We start from the raw sequence: 14,697 nt of genomic DNA, 5'->3' as shown, positions 1-14,697 counted from the left end.
GGGCGGAATCCAAAAAGTTAGTGATGTCAGGGGAGTGCAGGTGTGGGGGTCACAGGGGTGTCCTTCATCAGTCATTCCTGAGGTGCACATCGTGTCCAGATGTTCCTGCAAGTAAGCGTGCATACCACCTTTCTTCTGCTGCACTGCAAATGTGACTCCTCGAGAATGCCGAGTACAGAGTTCAACGTCAGTTAGTCAGAAGTCAACGCACCATTCTGATTTATAAATATACATTCCCCATATGAAGCCCTCGGCGAGGCCGTCATCTTAGGCAGCCTTGACCTCCACTACGGAGTCGGCTTGAGTTATTTGAGCACTTCTGACTTTTATTTTACAAGTCGTCCCAGCAGAGCAACATTGTAACGTTGGTATACGACGTAAACGTCCAGCAGGACAACAATATCAAGCCGTGTGACCCCGATGCCGGAGGGAGTAAAAGACAAGTTTGCCCAAAAATGCTGAACCACTATTTTATTTGGCGAGTCCCAAGTGTCAAATCGGAGTTAGCTGTTATGACAACAACAACTAAATCCTGAAACCTAAACTGCCGTCCTCCTTATCTCAATTCAACATTTATCCTTCCATCTATTTGCTGTCGCGCGTGTCCTTTTTAGGCTTGCGGGTAAACTGGAGACAAGAAACAGTACACTTTGTGCTGTCGTCAGCCAATCGCAGGTCTTATCTCATTTTTTGGTCCAAAACAAAAATGCCGGTGCCGAATGGGGACCACAAAAAATGTGGTTAAGCTCATAATAGTATACAATCTTTTCTGACAAAGAAGCTAAACTTTGTTTGGACTTTCGGAAACATTTGCATAGTCATTTGAGAACACATTAGCAATGTAGTCTACTTCCAAAAAAGACACGAGTCTTCAAATATTAATACCAGTGGGACCACGGCATGAGTGGCGGGGTGCAAAGTTGCGCTCCATCTACGTCGTCACAATGTCATGTCGAATAATATGTGGGTAAAAGCTCTGCGATAACACGAAAAGTATTCAGATCATAACACGCACAAAGAACACTTCACATGCGTTATGACATTGTCATAACACTATGCTCCAATATTTTTATAGAAAATAACACAGTCACTTGCAAAATCTGCCAGTCTTTCCTCAAATACAATTAAAGGTCAAGTGAAATGAAATCTGAGAGAGAGAGAAAAGATTCATTTGGATTTAGACTTCTTATGACGTGCCATCTTCCAACATGCTATGCTATGCTATGCTATGAAACAGCCAGGATATTCTTACAAGGAATTCCACAATGTATGTACACTAAGGTAATTTTCATCTTCTGTTTTTCACCATCTTTTTTTATATAAAAGAACGGCAAGTAGAGCGAACTGGCCTTTATGACAATAAGAAAAGAATAAGAATTTACAGTGATGTTCACACTGTTTCTCACGCTGTCACGCTATCGTGAGCCACTTTACTCTTTGGCTCTTTTACAAATAAGCCGAAGGGCTTGCATGGAAACCCTGAAGCTGATTAATTATTCACATAAGTGAGGCCACCTGATGATTTTACAGAGCGGTTTGAGAAGATCTAAAACTGCCGCGTCACCTGCTGGCGTCACATGCAAGGAACACGATGTGCAGGCCGCACATTTTACTGCACGGAAAACCATCTGCGGGACACAAGTCTTGACTCATGAATGAAAAATTTGCTAGAAAATCATCGGGTGAGATCTGCGCTTGCGTTTACGAGGCCACCTACTCGGCACTATTTATACCAATATAATCTGCGTTGTGGGAAGTGGATTGGAGCAAAGTAGGAGATTTTTATTGAGAAGGTGGATTAAAAGCGGAAAATAATTAAACAACGTGCCGACTATGCAAAAGCACACCTGCTCTTTCTTGTGAGTGACTTTGACACTGCCGTTCATGTGTGCAAGTTTCCACCAGTGGTGGAAAGTAAGGGCGTATAAATTCTTTGTAACTGCACTGAAGTATATTTTTTTATGTACTTTACTTGAGTATTTATTTGAGTACTGGTTAAAAATAAATAAATAAATTTGAACCATTCGGTATCCTTTGCACCAGACATGGATTATTTTTTTTTTTTTCAAATTTGCAATTCATTTTGTATTGACGATTTATTGGCCTGTTAGTGTGCGTATGAAAAGCCCTCCCCCTTAAGGTGATAACCAATCACTGTTGTGCATCACCCCACACACAGCTGCCATTGGATCCGGTTACAAAGTAGAAAAAAGAACGGCCACAACGGCCGAGCGACTCAAAAAGGTTACACCAGCGAAATAAGTGTGTAATTAATTTGAATACACCGACTGACTCCTTTTAGATAAATGTAAGAAAATAAACCGTGCAGTGTGATCATTTAACGTAAAAGATTCAAGGTGATTTCCAGTGGTCAACGGTGAGTGGTTTGGTCACTGAACGAATACACTCGAGCCACATTATGTTTTGTTATGATTCACACATTTTAGCAAGTTTTGGAATTTTTTAGTTGTTATACATTCATGTAGTCGTGGAATAAGTTTGGCATTTTAAAAGTATTGCGTTTAATCACTTTTAAAATGAAATAAAAGTGTGTTATTAATCAGCACAGCAGTGATGCTGGAATTTATTGATTAATATCTTGGGCCTTTGCAAGGTGGAAAAAAAAACCAGGGACATCAGCGAATATTTTTTTTTTTTTTTTGCACGCGGACATCTACAATTTTGTACTTAGGTACAGATTGTGATTATGTTTTTCCACCTCTAGTTTCCACCCTCTCAAATCTCAATGTGTCCAATTTTGTGGCCTGGTGCGGATCAGACTCCATGCATGTGTGTGTCCCAAATAAAAAAAAAAACACACACCCCCACCCCTTTGGTGGGCCCAGGTGATGGATGACGACTGGAAGCCGTGGAGCTGTAGTTTACTCTGTTGGAGCAGCTTCCACACTGTTCCTGTTGATGGATGTTTAAGAGTGTGTGTGTGCAGATAATGTCTGGAGAGAATGACTGACGGCTTGCCTGTGTGTACGCGTGCGTGTGCGCATGCGTGTTTCTGTGCGTGCCGCTTTCCAGATGATAACCTGGCATTATTGATTTCAAGCTCGTGAGGGGAGGCTATATAATACTGTAGCAAAAAGGGGTGAAACACACACTGACACACACACGCACACACATCCCCCTACCTTGAATATGTGTTTGTTCGACCCCCTCGCAGCTCGTCTAGAATTACAGGAGCATGCACCAAGTGGAAGGTCACGATGGAGAGCCTAGTTTAGGTTGAAGCCTTTTGCTGTCCCGCTTCGACCTCAATGAAAATAGTCATCCATCAGACTACAGGTAAGAGAAACACGGTGAAAGAGCTTGAACAAAAGACGATTCAGGACAAAACCAGAATGTTGTTTCATGATTACGATAATCACTCATTTTTGGTGGCTAACGCAAAAAGTGAAAAACTGCCATGTAGAGATTGACTTTTTTAAATTGTTGTTACTAAATGTATTCATTTAATTTTCATTTTACGATCCGCTTAACTCAACTCTGACTCACTAGACGGTACATTTGAATAATATTATGAGATTCCAAATGGAACGTTTATTCACATGGATGAGAGTCGTATGTACCTCCCAGTCAACTTATCTCTTTGAAGCAATGCGGCTTTCCGCAGTATGTCAGTATTTTTCAAAAAAAAAAAACAATCAAGCACTAAAGCCACAACACGTGAAGCCCGAAGTGGCAAGAAAACACTGCATTCATGTCTGAGGCAAAAAAATAAAATAAATTAAGGATTTGGAGTTCACATTTCAGATGCAAAGCCACTTCACAATTTGAAGTCAGGGATTTACAAGCGACTCTCTCAGTGCCCTTGTGAGGGTTAACATTGAAGTGCACTTCACCCTCCTCTCACCCAAAAGAAGCTGAAATTGTCTCCAGCTATCCCAAAACCACAATGAGGACAGATCCTATAGAAAATGAACGGATGGTTGAAAGATCTTCGTATATTTTGGCGCGTAATGCTGTTTTTATTACCTTGTTTTTCATATGTGGGCTAGTTGATAGTCACGTGGTTCACATAGCAGATGCTCAACGCACTGGCATGGGCTCGACTCCCACATTTGCCTTCTTCTCGATGCGCTTTCACACCGCCTGTCAAAACTGGCTTCTCAGTTTTCGGGCTTCAGAGGGAGCATGAGAGGCGTAATGGCGTCTGTTTAAATGTGAACTGTGAAAAGCTGTGACAGGGGGTGTGAAGTTTGACACTCAATTCTATGTTGAAAGAAATGGTCACTGTCCGACATCTGCTTTATACATCACACCGGATTCTGGCACTGACATCATCATACAAGTGAACGGATGGCGGGCTGCCAAGTTGCTGTTTGAAAGTATTTTGGAGGCGTGATGTGAAAAGTGAATAAAGCTTGTCAACTGTCATCTCTTTAACGTTACTTTTTGCAGACCTTTGGTGCCAGAAGGGGTTTGCAGTAAGATCCAATTCAGGGTGTAGTCCACCTATCACGCAAAGTCATTTGTGATAGACAAAAGCAAACGGGATATGCCGTATAGAAAATATAGAAATTAATTTCAGGCATTGTTTCATTTTGTCTCGCTATTGCTGCCGCATGAGAGAAAGGGTTACTCATATTGAACAATGACATTTGATCTTAATCTTGATTTTGAACCGCAAGGATTTAAAACCGGATTCGCCTTGGGTTTCCGTTTTAGGGTCCATGCGTCACAGCAGCGCAACACAACATAAGCCGCAAGTGGGTTCAACAAAGAAGAAGAATGTGGCAATAAACAAAAGGACAACAATGGAGATGTAAAACTCTATCAACTCCAGAATTATATGGTCTCACCCCAAAATTACAGTCTCACTGAGATTGGCACTCTGATGGCTGAGGATACGAAAGTGGATCAGGTACTTGGGCACCTGAACAAACTTTTTTAGAGAACTTGGAGTGTATCAATAAATCCCGGAGTGGGCCGCAATTTTACATCAGGGCGACTGGGGGGCCACTAAGTACTTCATACTGAAGCGACTGAATCTCATGAAGATCCCGAAAAGTTGATGCATCCAGACAACGGAAGACATCTGGTCACTTCAAGTCTATTGGATCAGTTGCACCTCAATTAAGCAAAATATTTCTCTCTCCCCCCACCATATTCAAATATGTTCTGTCCCATGGCGATGCGGCTCGGTGCTAATCACTATATTAGCTGTTCAAAGTGACCTATACAGCCGGGTTAATCCTACATCTTTCTGCGATTTGCGAACAATGAAATAGCTGCAGCTGTGACAACACTGACAACCGAAGGCAAATAAAGCTGGTAATTGATATGCGGCCGAGACTCAACACCACGGTGGGGGTGACGAGCGGACAGCAACGCACAAACGGACCAGTTCAAGCTTCTGGAAATCTATTCATAAACCAAAAAGCGCCTGAAGGGGAATAGAACCCTTGGCGTGTTTTCATTTGGTCAATTGTGCGGGTGTCACTCATGCGCACATTGGGCGTGTTGCCCCTCGGGTTCCCTCCGACATTAGCCCTTCAACGCCCTCTCCACCCGGAAACGGCAGCTTCCTCCCCCCATTCATCTCACACTGATTTGTTTTATTTCTCAGGAGCTGTTTTACAAACTCATTTGTCAAGTCCTGTGAAACGCTGCCTAGCAAAACAGCGAAGAGGAAACTCTCTCTGGTGGGCCGAAACGGATCAGAGGAACATCAGAGCCATGTAACGACTGGGAGCCAACCACGGCAATGGCGACGCGCTGCTCTTTTTGGTCTCACAAGGTAAAGCAGACGGTCAAACGCAGTTCAACACGTACACGTGTGTGTTTGAGCGTTCGGGTCGGTTCTCCAAAAGCGTGCTCATTGTTACATTCACCGTGTAGCACATCATTCGAACAAGAGGAAAAGCTCAAGGAAGAAGTTTCCGTTTCAGGGCTGCTCCGAAGAGCAAGATGAGCACCAATTGTTCGCTGAATGACATACAATCATTTTCGCCTCAGGGAGTGACTTGTGTTCGTTTCCCCGGTGAGAGAAAACACCCAGTAAAGTGATACTCGACCAAATATCAGTCTTGCTATTCACAACCAAAAGTGAAAGCCAACAAGGAGAACGTTAATCAATGCGATGATAGATCATTGCCAAGAGCATCTAAAAAAAAATAACCGCACTCTTGCTTTCACTCTCTCACCCGTTTCCGCTTCTTTGTGGCCACACGTACAATCACGGCAGGTTTCTGTGGTTCAATAATAAATAATATAGTAGAGTATATTGTATTCCGAGGCGAAAAATCCGAAAAACTATTTTTCGGTCGCAGCATGTCGGTTGATGTGCGGTACGTTATCACTTGGTGTGCGACCAAGATTCGCCCGACTGTAATTGTTTTGTTCTGGTTTACTTCAGTCGATTTTGGCTGCACGGCTCAGTGTGTGGTTGGCCAAAGATGCCTGGGAACTATTACAAATTGAGGAAATAAAATGCAAAACGTCTTTTTGTGAATAAATATATTCACAAACTTAGTCTAGCCGGAATTCTTGTGAGAGGCTTTTGCTTAATCAAAACCTGCTTCAGTGTTGGATTTCACAAGAGAAGTGCTTCCTGGCAAATGCAATAAATGTGTCATCTCTTAAAAAAGTCGAAATACTTCCATGGCAAGATGTTCATGGAGCTTATTAAAAGCGGGTTCATGCACTCTGTTTTTCTCTGAATGAACGAGCGTGAATTTTTTGCACTTTTCTTCCCCCCCTCAGTGAAATTCCTGAGTGTGACCCCAGACTTGAACCAAGGAGGACATTTGTCTGTGTTCGACTTAATCACAGACAAAACAGCCCTTGCAGTCGAAAGGTTGATGGTGTTTTCGTCACTTTAGGAAAATATAAATCTTTGACTGGAGAATAAAAAATCATAAAAAAGCATTGTCGTTCTATCATCATGTCAATGTCGACAAAATACGCAACGTAAGAAATCTGTGAGGGCCTGGTCAAGCCACTTCAGCATTTTATATTGCATTTTAAAATATTTTTATTCATTTAATAATGTTTAAAAACAAGTCGCCATTCTGTTCCAATCCAATCCCAACTTCCATGTTGGTGACGCAAAAACGAGTCTTTCATTTAAGATATTGCCATTGCCCTGTGGTTACTTTTATTCTATTTTTTTTTTTCGATTGGTCTTTGGCCAAATTCAGTAAAAACAAATTTTCTATCAAACATGCTTGTGCTATGATGCTTTTACTGGAAAAAAAAAAACAAGAAGAACGTCATAAAAATGGAAGTGATAAACTCAATTATGTTCACAGAGCCCCCCATAAACATATCGGTCAAGCACCCTTAAGCCCCAGGAGAGAAAAAAAAAATCCTGGCGCCATCCCTACTTTATCGACATCCCAAACACATAAACTATACACATCGAGAGAAAAATGGGATAAACAAGCAGTAAGTCTCGTTAACACAGTTGAATTTCTGGTTTCTGTGCTTCACATTCAATTTAGCAACTAGTAACGTAGTATCTTGTGGTCAAAATTAAATACAGTGATATCGCCAAATATGCCTCAGAAATGTCCAAAAATATTAAATTCAACCAACCTTTTTAAGAAAAATATAGTTTAAAAGTTACAGCGGTTTACTCGGCTCATTTCCGTGCATGCAATGTGGGTTCAATTCCCACCCAGAGGTGGCCTGAATACAAGTCAGACGAAATCTCATCACTCAAGGCGATATCAAAAAAAGTGGCCTACCTTGTTCGCCAAGAAGTGCTGATCGAATAACGCTCAATGGGACTGGACCCAACACTCACAAGCCATGACTGAGTGTTAGCCGCACTTGCAGTGATTTTTTTTGTTTGTTTTTTTATTTTAAACTCCCAAAGCTTACTGTATCCCAGTTCAGTAAGGAAATACTCAACAATGTTTTTTTCTCTTCTTGGGCTAATTGTGCCTTTTTGTAACACTTCCGCCTAAAAATGGCCTTTCCTCATTAAGAAGTGTTGAGACGGAAAGTACTGGCCAAAACCAGCCACTAGCAGTAACTGACTACTCGCATTCTCTGAATCCCATAGCCTCTGACTTTTATTATACCTTTTGTCGTAACAGGTCGGTTTGCGGAGTGTTTTATTTTCATGTGTGATTAATATAGCCATCAACATCTTTTAAAATTTGACACAATTATTGGAAGGATTATTTCTATTACCGGTACATTTATTTGATAAATATCGACATTATGCAATCGCCTTTGAATATATTATTATTATTGTTATTATTATTATTATTATTATTATTGTTATTATTATTATTATTATTAATAATAATAATAATAATATTATTATTATTATTATTATTATTGTTATTGTTGTTATTATTATTATTATTATATTATTTATTATTGTTATTTCTGCATTTTATATGCTTTCTAAATTATCAATTTGTTATTTAAGATTTATAAAAATTATTTTATTTACAATTCAGTGCATTATATTCAGTTTTAAGCATGCAGTGTTTAAAACACCAGTGTTGAATGCCTTGCTAATCATAAAGCAGTTGCCGACTCGTTTTGGAAGACACTTTTCGGATGTTTTATCATCCAGCCGAGCTGATGATGAGTTCACAGTGTCTGACTAAAAGCTGGATGAATGGGGAGGTATGTAGTCTAAACACTGAGCCGGCAGCTTTGGCAAGAAATGTGAAATGAATCGGCACCCCTGTGTCGAAACCTTTAACGCTCAGGTGGGTCCATCCGTGCTATACAGTTACATTCTGGAAATCTGGAAAAGATTACGTGTTTTCACACTCTCCAAAGAGTCACGGGATGGTTTTACAGGGGTCTTGAACCCCACTATCAGATGGCTGCGGATCAGAGAAACCAGCAGGAATCCTCATTCAACAAGTGAGGGTTGTCTTTGGAACACAATGTGTCTGTTTTGACTGGAGATGGGAGTTTTGTCCACGGGGAATGCACTATTACTTTGCATATAGTCTCAACAGTATTTTGGAGCTGACTGGTAGTCATGTTATACAAATAAAAATCTAAACACAAAATGTTGTTTTTGCTCCTTTTGCACAATGCACAAAAGGCCCATTTTGCCTAGATCCACCTGTGTGGCATATTGAGATAATGTTTAGACAAATATAGTAAATGAATAGATAAATGATGTTATAACCATCAAATGTTAGATTTATGTTGCAGGTAAATAATATTAAATCTCCCCTCCATTGTCAGGATCTTTGGATTTTCTCAATCGGCATCTGCGGGGGTTGTTGCGGTTGCCATGGCCACCAGCAAGCAGTCAGCCAGTCCCAGGCTGTAAACAATGAGACTGCAGGGTTGTTGAGCAAAGGCATTCACTTATAAACCTAGATTAATTGAAAAAGGTAAAGAAAATGAAAAAAAAAAACACTGAAAGGCAGGATGGAATTTCTTCTGTTGTGTTTAACTCTTTCAAACAGGAACCTGCTTCAAATATTCTAACCTAAATTAAATCAAACCTGATTAAGGGACAACAGTGGACAAGCAGGAGCACATACAGGAATTAAGGTGGGTCTTATCAACAAGCTAGCTAGCGAGCTTTAATGTCTCTTGGTGAAAAAGAAAAAAAGGGGTGGGAGTTTGTTGCTGACATTTTTCACAAATAATTTGGGGCAATTTATCAGAAATTTGAAACAACAATATTCCCTGGACTTGTTGCAGTTACTCTCAGGGCACATAGAGTCAAACAACAAATAATACTTACGTTCAGACATATTGGCAATTTTGAGTCGTTCATGAACTTAACATGCATGTTTTTTTTTGGGGGAATGTTGAAGAAAGCAGGAGACCTGGACAAAAAAACCTGGAGAACATGCAAACTGCACATGTGAAGGTCAGAATTGAGATACTGTATAAACCAAGAACGTATCGACTGTGAGGTAGAAATGTTAACCATTAGGCCACCATTTATATTACAATATTGTTTTTTGTGCCTTGAATAGTTCTTAATAAATTCAGTCTTTTAAATGCATATCCTGGTTTTTTTTTTCTTACTTTCAAAAGCTCAAGTCTTCCATCTGCAGTGGTTTCGTCTAGAAACACATCGTTAACATAACTTCGCATATGTGATTGACGTGTTTCATTTTGCTGCAAGGTGCCTCTGTGTGCCAAAAGGTAGTTCTCCACAAGCCCAAAAGCTGTGCCCCACTGCCGTGGGAAAGGAGAAATTGAATGAATGAACTATTGATACACTGACAACAAATATATGGAGGTAGGAATAGATAAGCTAAAATTCCCTCGCAGTTCTTTACAAACTTGCGGAAGCGGGTACGTTATTAGCTATAATGTATTGATTATTAATAATTATGTGTTGCAGTTTTTTTCCCCATTTTTATTTGTTGATGGTTTTAATCTAGCTGTTTATTAATTTATTCATTATATTATACTCTTTTTTTATGCATATTCGAAATGAATTGAACAAAAGAATTTAAAAATATTTATACATCGAGCCGTCAGGGCAGAGTTGTGAGTCCTGCTTTTCTATGTCCTACTTTATGCTTTTGCCATCATCTATGATGACATCCAAAATTGACCCCAAATCACCTCTCAGAAAAGAAAAACCCAAAAAGCAACACACTTGTAGACTTTGTACTAAGTATTTTGGGTTTTGTGCGGGTTTAGGATTTTTCCTGAAAATTATGCTTGCCGTTAGAGGTTGCACAGTGTCTGTGTATTTGTGAGGAAGGAATAAGAATTGCAACCACAGTGTCAAGTGAATCATGTATAAATCAAAGAGGCAGAACATGTGGAGGTGGCACCACAGGGAACAGTTTTGAAACAACTCTTCAAAAACAAATTAGATTGGTACCCCGGAGAGCATTTTGCTTGTCTCAAGCAGATGATATATCTGCATGCACCCCGGGTTCTCAAAGACCCATAAAGTGTTGTTAAATAATTATTGAGGTTAATTTTTCCCTGTATTTGTTTTGTTTAAATGCTGCGACAATAAAAAAAAAAAAAAAAGCTGTGATTTTTTGGAAAAGTAATGAACTACTCATCAAATTCATAACATAGCAATAAAAAAAAAAATCAAAACTTAAACTTAACTTGAAAAAAAATACATCACTTGTTCAACTATTACTCTATTTTAAAAGATAGATTGTTAAAAATGCTTGTTATTGAAAGCAAAGAGAATTTGCAATATTAATGTTTTAGCAAGAAACATGCACAACAGAATTTGCCTTCATGGACCTCATAAAATGATGTGGCGTGCCAAATCAAGCCCCCTGGCCTTGAGTTTGACACCTGTGCTCCAGACTCTTAACAAATTCTGATAAAAAAAAAAAAAGTTTCATTCATCTTAATGCATTTTAAGTTTTTTAAGTGAAATGAATTGAATACTTTTGTTAAAAAAGAAGAAAACTTGTTTCAGGTATCAATTTAATTTCGATTTGTTGGGGCGGCTGAAGTGTGGAATTGTATCATTAAATCATTCAGTTTTGTTTTATTTTTTTTCCATTTTCTTTCATACTGAACATCTGTCCGTTATCACTTTGCTCCTGTTCTGATACCAAACCCAGCCGTTTGTTTATTTTCCAAAACCTCCTTATGAGATCCTTTCCCAAGTCTTCATTATTAATCCAAGAGTTTTTAATTTGTTTGAAATGGGAGCAAGCGAGCCTTAAAGTCTGGATGTGCGCCAGCAACAATAAATAAATTACAATGTCACATGTATGCGTTTTCCTGTGTTAACTTAAAACACAGATGCTTTCAATTATGCCACACTGTTTCATCGTTCATACACGCTATCAGTGAGCCATGAAGCCACGGTCCATTAATGGGTTTCATTCCTGGCCAATTAACCTTGACCATTAAATCTCGCCCAAAGAGACAGGCCCATTTAGAATGTAATTAAAGTATATGAAGTAGCTGCTACATAAAATATCAATAGGCTGGATTTCAGTGTCCAGTGTTTGGCCGAGTCAAGAAACCACAAAAAGCCAGCTTTGATCAGACACTATGGATTGAAATAATAGTCATGCGCACATTTTTCTTCAGTGATATCACACTTAAATGTGTCGTCTTATTTTCACACTAAAGCCTCTCGCCATCTGCCTGCATAAGATGTAAAGATAGCGCATTTACAAGTCTTGTTGGGTTGGAAAACAACATTTGAATACAAGGAACTGAATATATATATTTGTATGCATTTATAATATAAGGCTTGAACTTGCCATGTATTGGGAATCTTGTAAACTGTGTAAAGAGCGCTGGAAAAAACATTAGATTGACCCAATTTGCCCCCAAATGAAATTTCTTCCTTCATCTCATGCTACTCTTGTCCTACAATTTTGTTTAAAACTGCGCATTTCCAAATAAAAAAAAAAACATTCTGAGCAAAAACATACCTTAGTTGTGCTGCTTTTTCTCTTCTCGTTTCTAGCTAGTGTTGAAAAATAAAATTCAAGTTCTCAGGGTTCTCCTGCTTAAAATTAGATTAAAACTACAGTAAAGCAATAACAAATTCAAAACTCAGGATCTGGCTCCCAGTCCATGACTCCACGCCAGGATTTGCGATGCACTATTTGCGGCTCTTGCGGAATCTGTGGCGCATGCGCAGGTCGGCCATCTTTGATCGATAAGTACGGCAACTGAAGTATGACAAAATTAACTATTAGCTGACTTTAAACCTTTAATTGACTTTTTTTTTTACTTTATTTTAAACATAATTGTATTTGAGGTAACTGACTTGTAAATTCTTGCTTCAAGTCCGAAAATGTACTACAATACAATCATTACAATTCATACACATGCAGTTTTATTTATAGGAAACTGAAGACAGGAATTTGCACACCAACAAACAAGGTCACTTAAGTGAAGCTTAAACAAAGTTTTTCAGTGTGAAAGTGAATCAGCGTGCATAAAACAAAAGAACGGCTTGAAGAAGCCGAGGCATGAGGTCAAAGCAGCAGGCGGTGTCTGGTCTGCTTTTGAAAAAAGGAGGAAAATATCACATGGGCTGAGGGGGTGAGGAAGGGCTGACCCTAACACAGTTGGAGCGCTGAAGGCCGGGAGGGCGTCACAGCGAGGTAAAAAAGCTGGACCGCGTAAGAAAGGCACATTGTCGACACATCGCTTGCATCCTCGACATGCAGACCACCGCTTGTGCTAACAGCTGCTGGTGAGGTCGGCAACGCACCAAGAGGCCACATTTTTTAAAACACCTCAGAGGCTTCAAAGAGGAAGGTGTTTGTCTAGATTATTTCTGCTTGAAGTCAATCCAAAAGAGGAACAATGTGACGACAGCCGAAGAATAGGAAATGGATCGCCACAGAAGTCTCAATCCTGGCTACGTAGTACAATAGGACAAAAGTAGTACAATAGGACACAATAAATTGGCTTCCATAAGAACAGAATGTAAGCCTACATTAGAAAGTCAGCCAGACTAGTACTTCTGCCTTACAGTCATCTGATTCTGGGTTAAAATCTCGATTCCGGATGTGGGGAATTTTCTCCAGCTTCCAAACGCATTCCAAAAAAAGATGCACGTTCGGTTCATTGAAGGCTCTAAATCAAAGGTGTCAAACTTGTCTTCATCATGGGCCACATTGTGGTTATGGTTGCCCTCGGGGAGTTGGTTATGACAGTGAAACCACATACTGTACATAAATCTATAATCGCTGGTGCTGTATAGCCAAAAGTCACGATTTGTTACATACCTTGGTTTTAAGGTGGTTTGGTTCACGCCAGGGAACAAAATGCAAAACAAACTGCTCATCGTTTGAATATAAAAGCCTCTTAAATGTGTGTGTTTATTTTTAAAGTGCAACATGAATAGCTTGGCTGCAAGGTGAGTTCAAATTCTTTTTAAAAATGTCCATGATAACCAGATGCTGAGCTGTACTGTCTTTGTTTACAGACTATGTGTGTGGCTGGAATGTAAGAAAATCACACTCACGCTTTACTCTTACGTGCGCTGTAAAATCTGAGTTAGGTCAGGAGGAGGAGAACATCCATCCATTATCTGTTCAGCCTCTTTCACGAGGGTCGCTGGAGCCTATCCCAACTATCTTTTTGGTTTGACTACAAATAAATATTAAGTAACACAACTGTTTTACCTAAAAATACATAAAACTCTTTCTTCTAAAAGTTTCAATAGGCTGATGTTTTATGGATAGTGCAAAAGATTTTTCCCTGTGATGGGGGACGACTAGTCCAGAGAGAACCCGTTCTCTCACCGAAAATCAGCTGACACAAGCTGCCCACAAGCTGTGGATTTAAGCGATGTTACGTCCCAAGTTTTGGTCCAGCTGCTTAACAGACAATGCATGTGTGTCTCATCAGATTCATTTTCCATATTCCTCTCAACAATCTTCTGAGCTGGATTTTCCGTTATAATTGGGGCTGAGGTCCAAGCTGCTGATTAGCGGAAAGACTGAGGCACTCCGGACAGGCGGGATGATTGCGAGGAGGTCCTCTTGCAGGATTATCGCATATGAGCAACCATTCGCGCTCACACTCACACCTGGGGGTAATTCAGAACGTCCAATCAACCTGACTTGCATGTTTTTGGAATGTAGGAGGAAACCGGAGGAAGCCGGAGAAAACCCACGCAGGCATGGGGAGAACATGCAAACGCCACACAGGTAGTCCGCAGCCAGAATTGATCCCATGATCTCCGCACTGTGAGGCCAACGTGGTAACCAGTCGGCCATTGTGCCACAACAGACAATCATATGAGGAACAGAAAATTGAATTTTTCCAAGATCA

The sequence above is a fragment of the Idiotropiscis lumnitzeri genome, chromosome 14 (genome assembly GCF_059441095.1).
Source record: "Idiotropiscis lumnitzeri isolate Australia: NSW breed Sydney's pygmy pipehorse chromosome 14, RoL_Ilum_1.0, whole genome shotgun sequence".
Lineage (NCBI taxonomy): Eukaryota > Metazoa > Chordata > Actinopteri > Syngnathiformes > Syngnathidae > Idiotropiscis > Idiotropiscis lumnitzeri.
The sequence above is the reverse complement of the archived record's forward strand: the minus strand, read 5'-3'. Positions refer to the sequence as shown.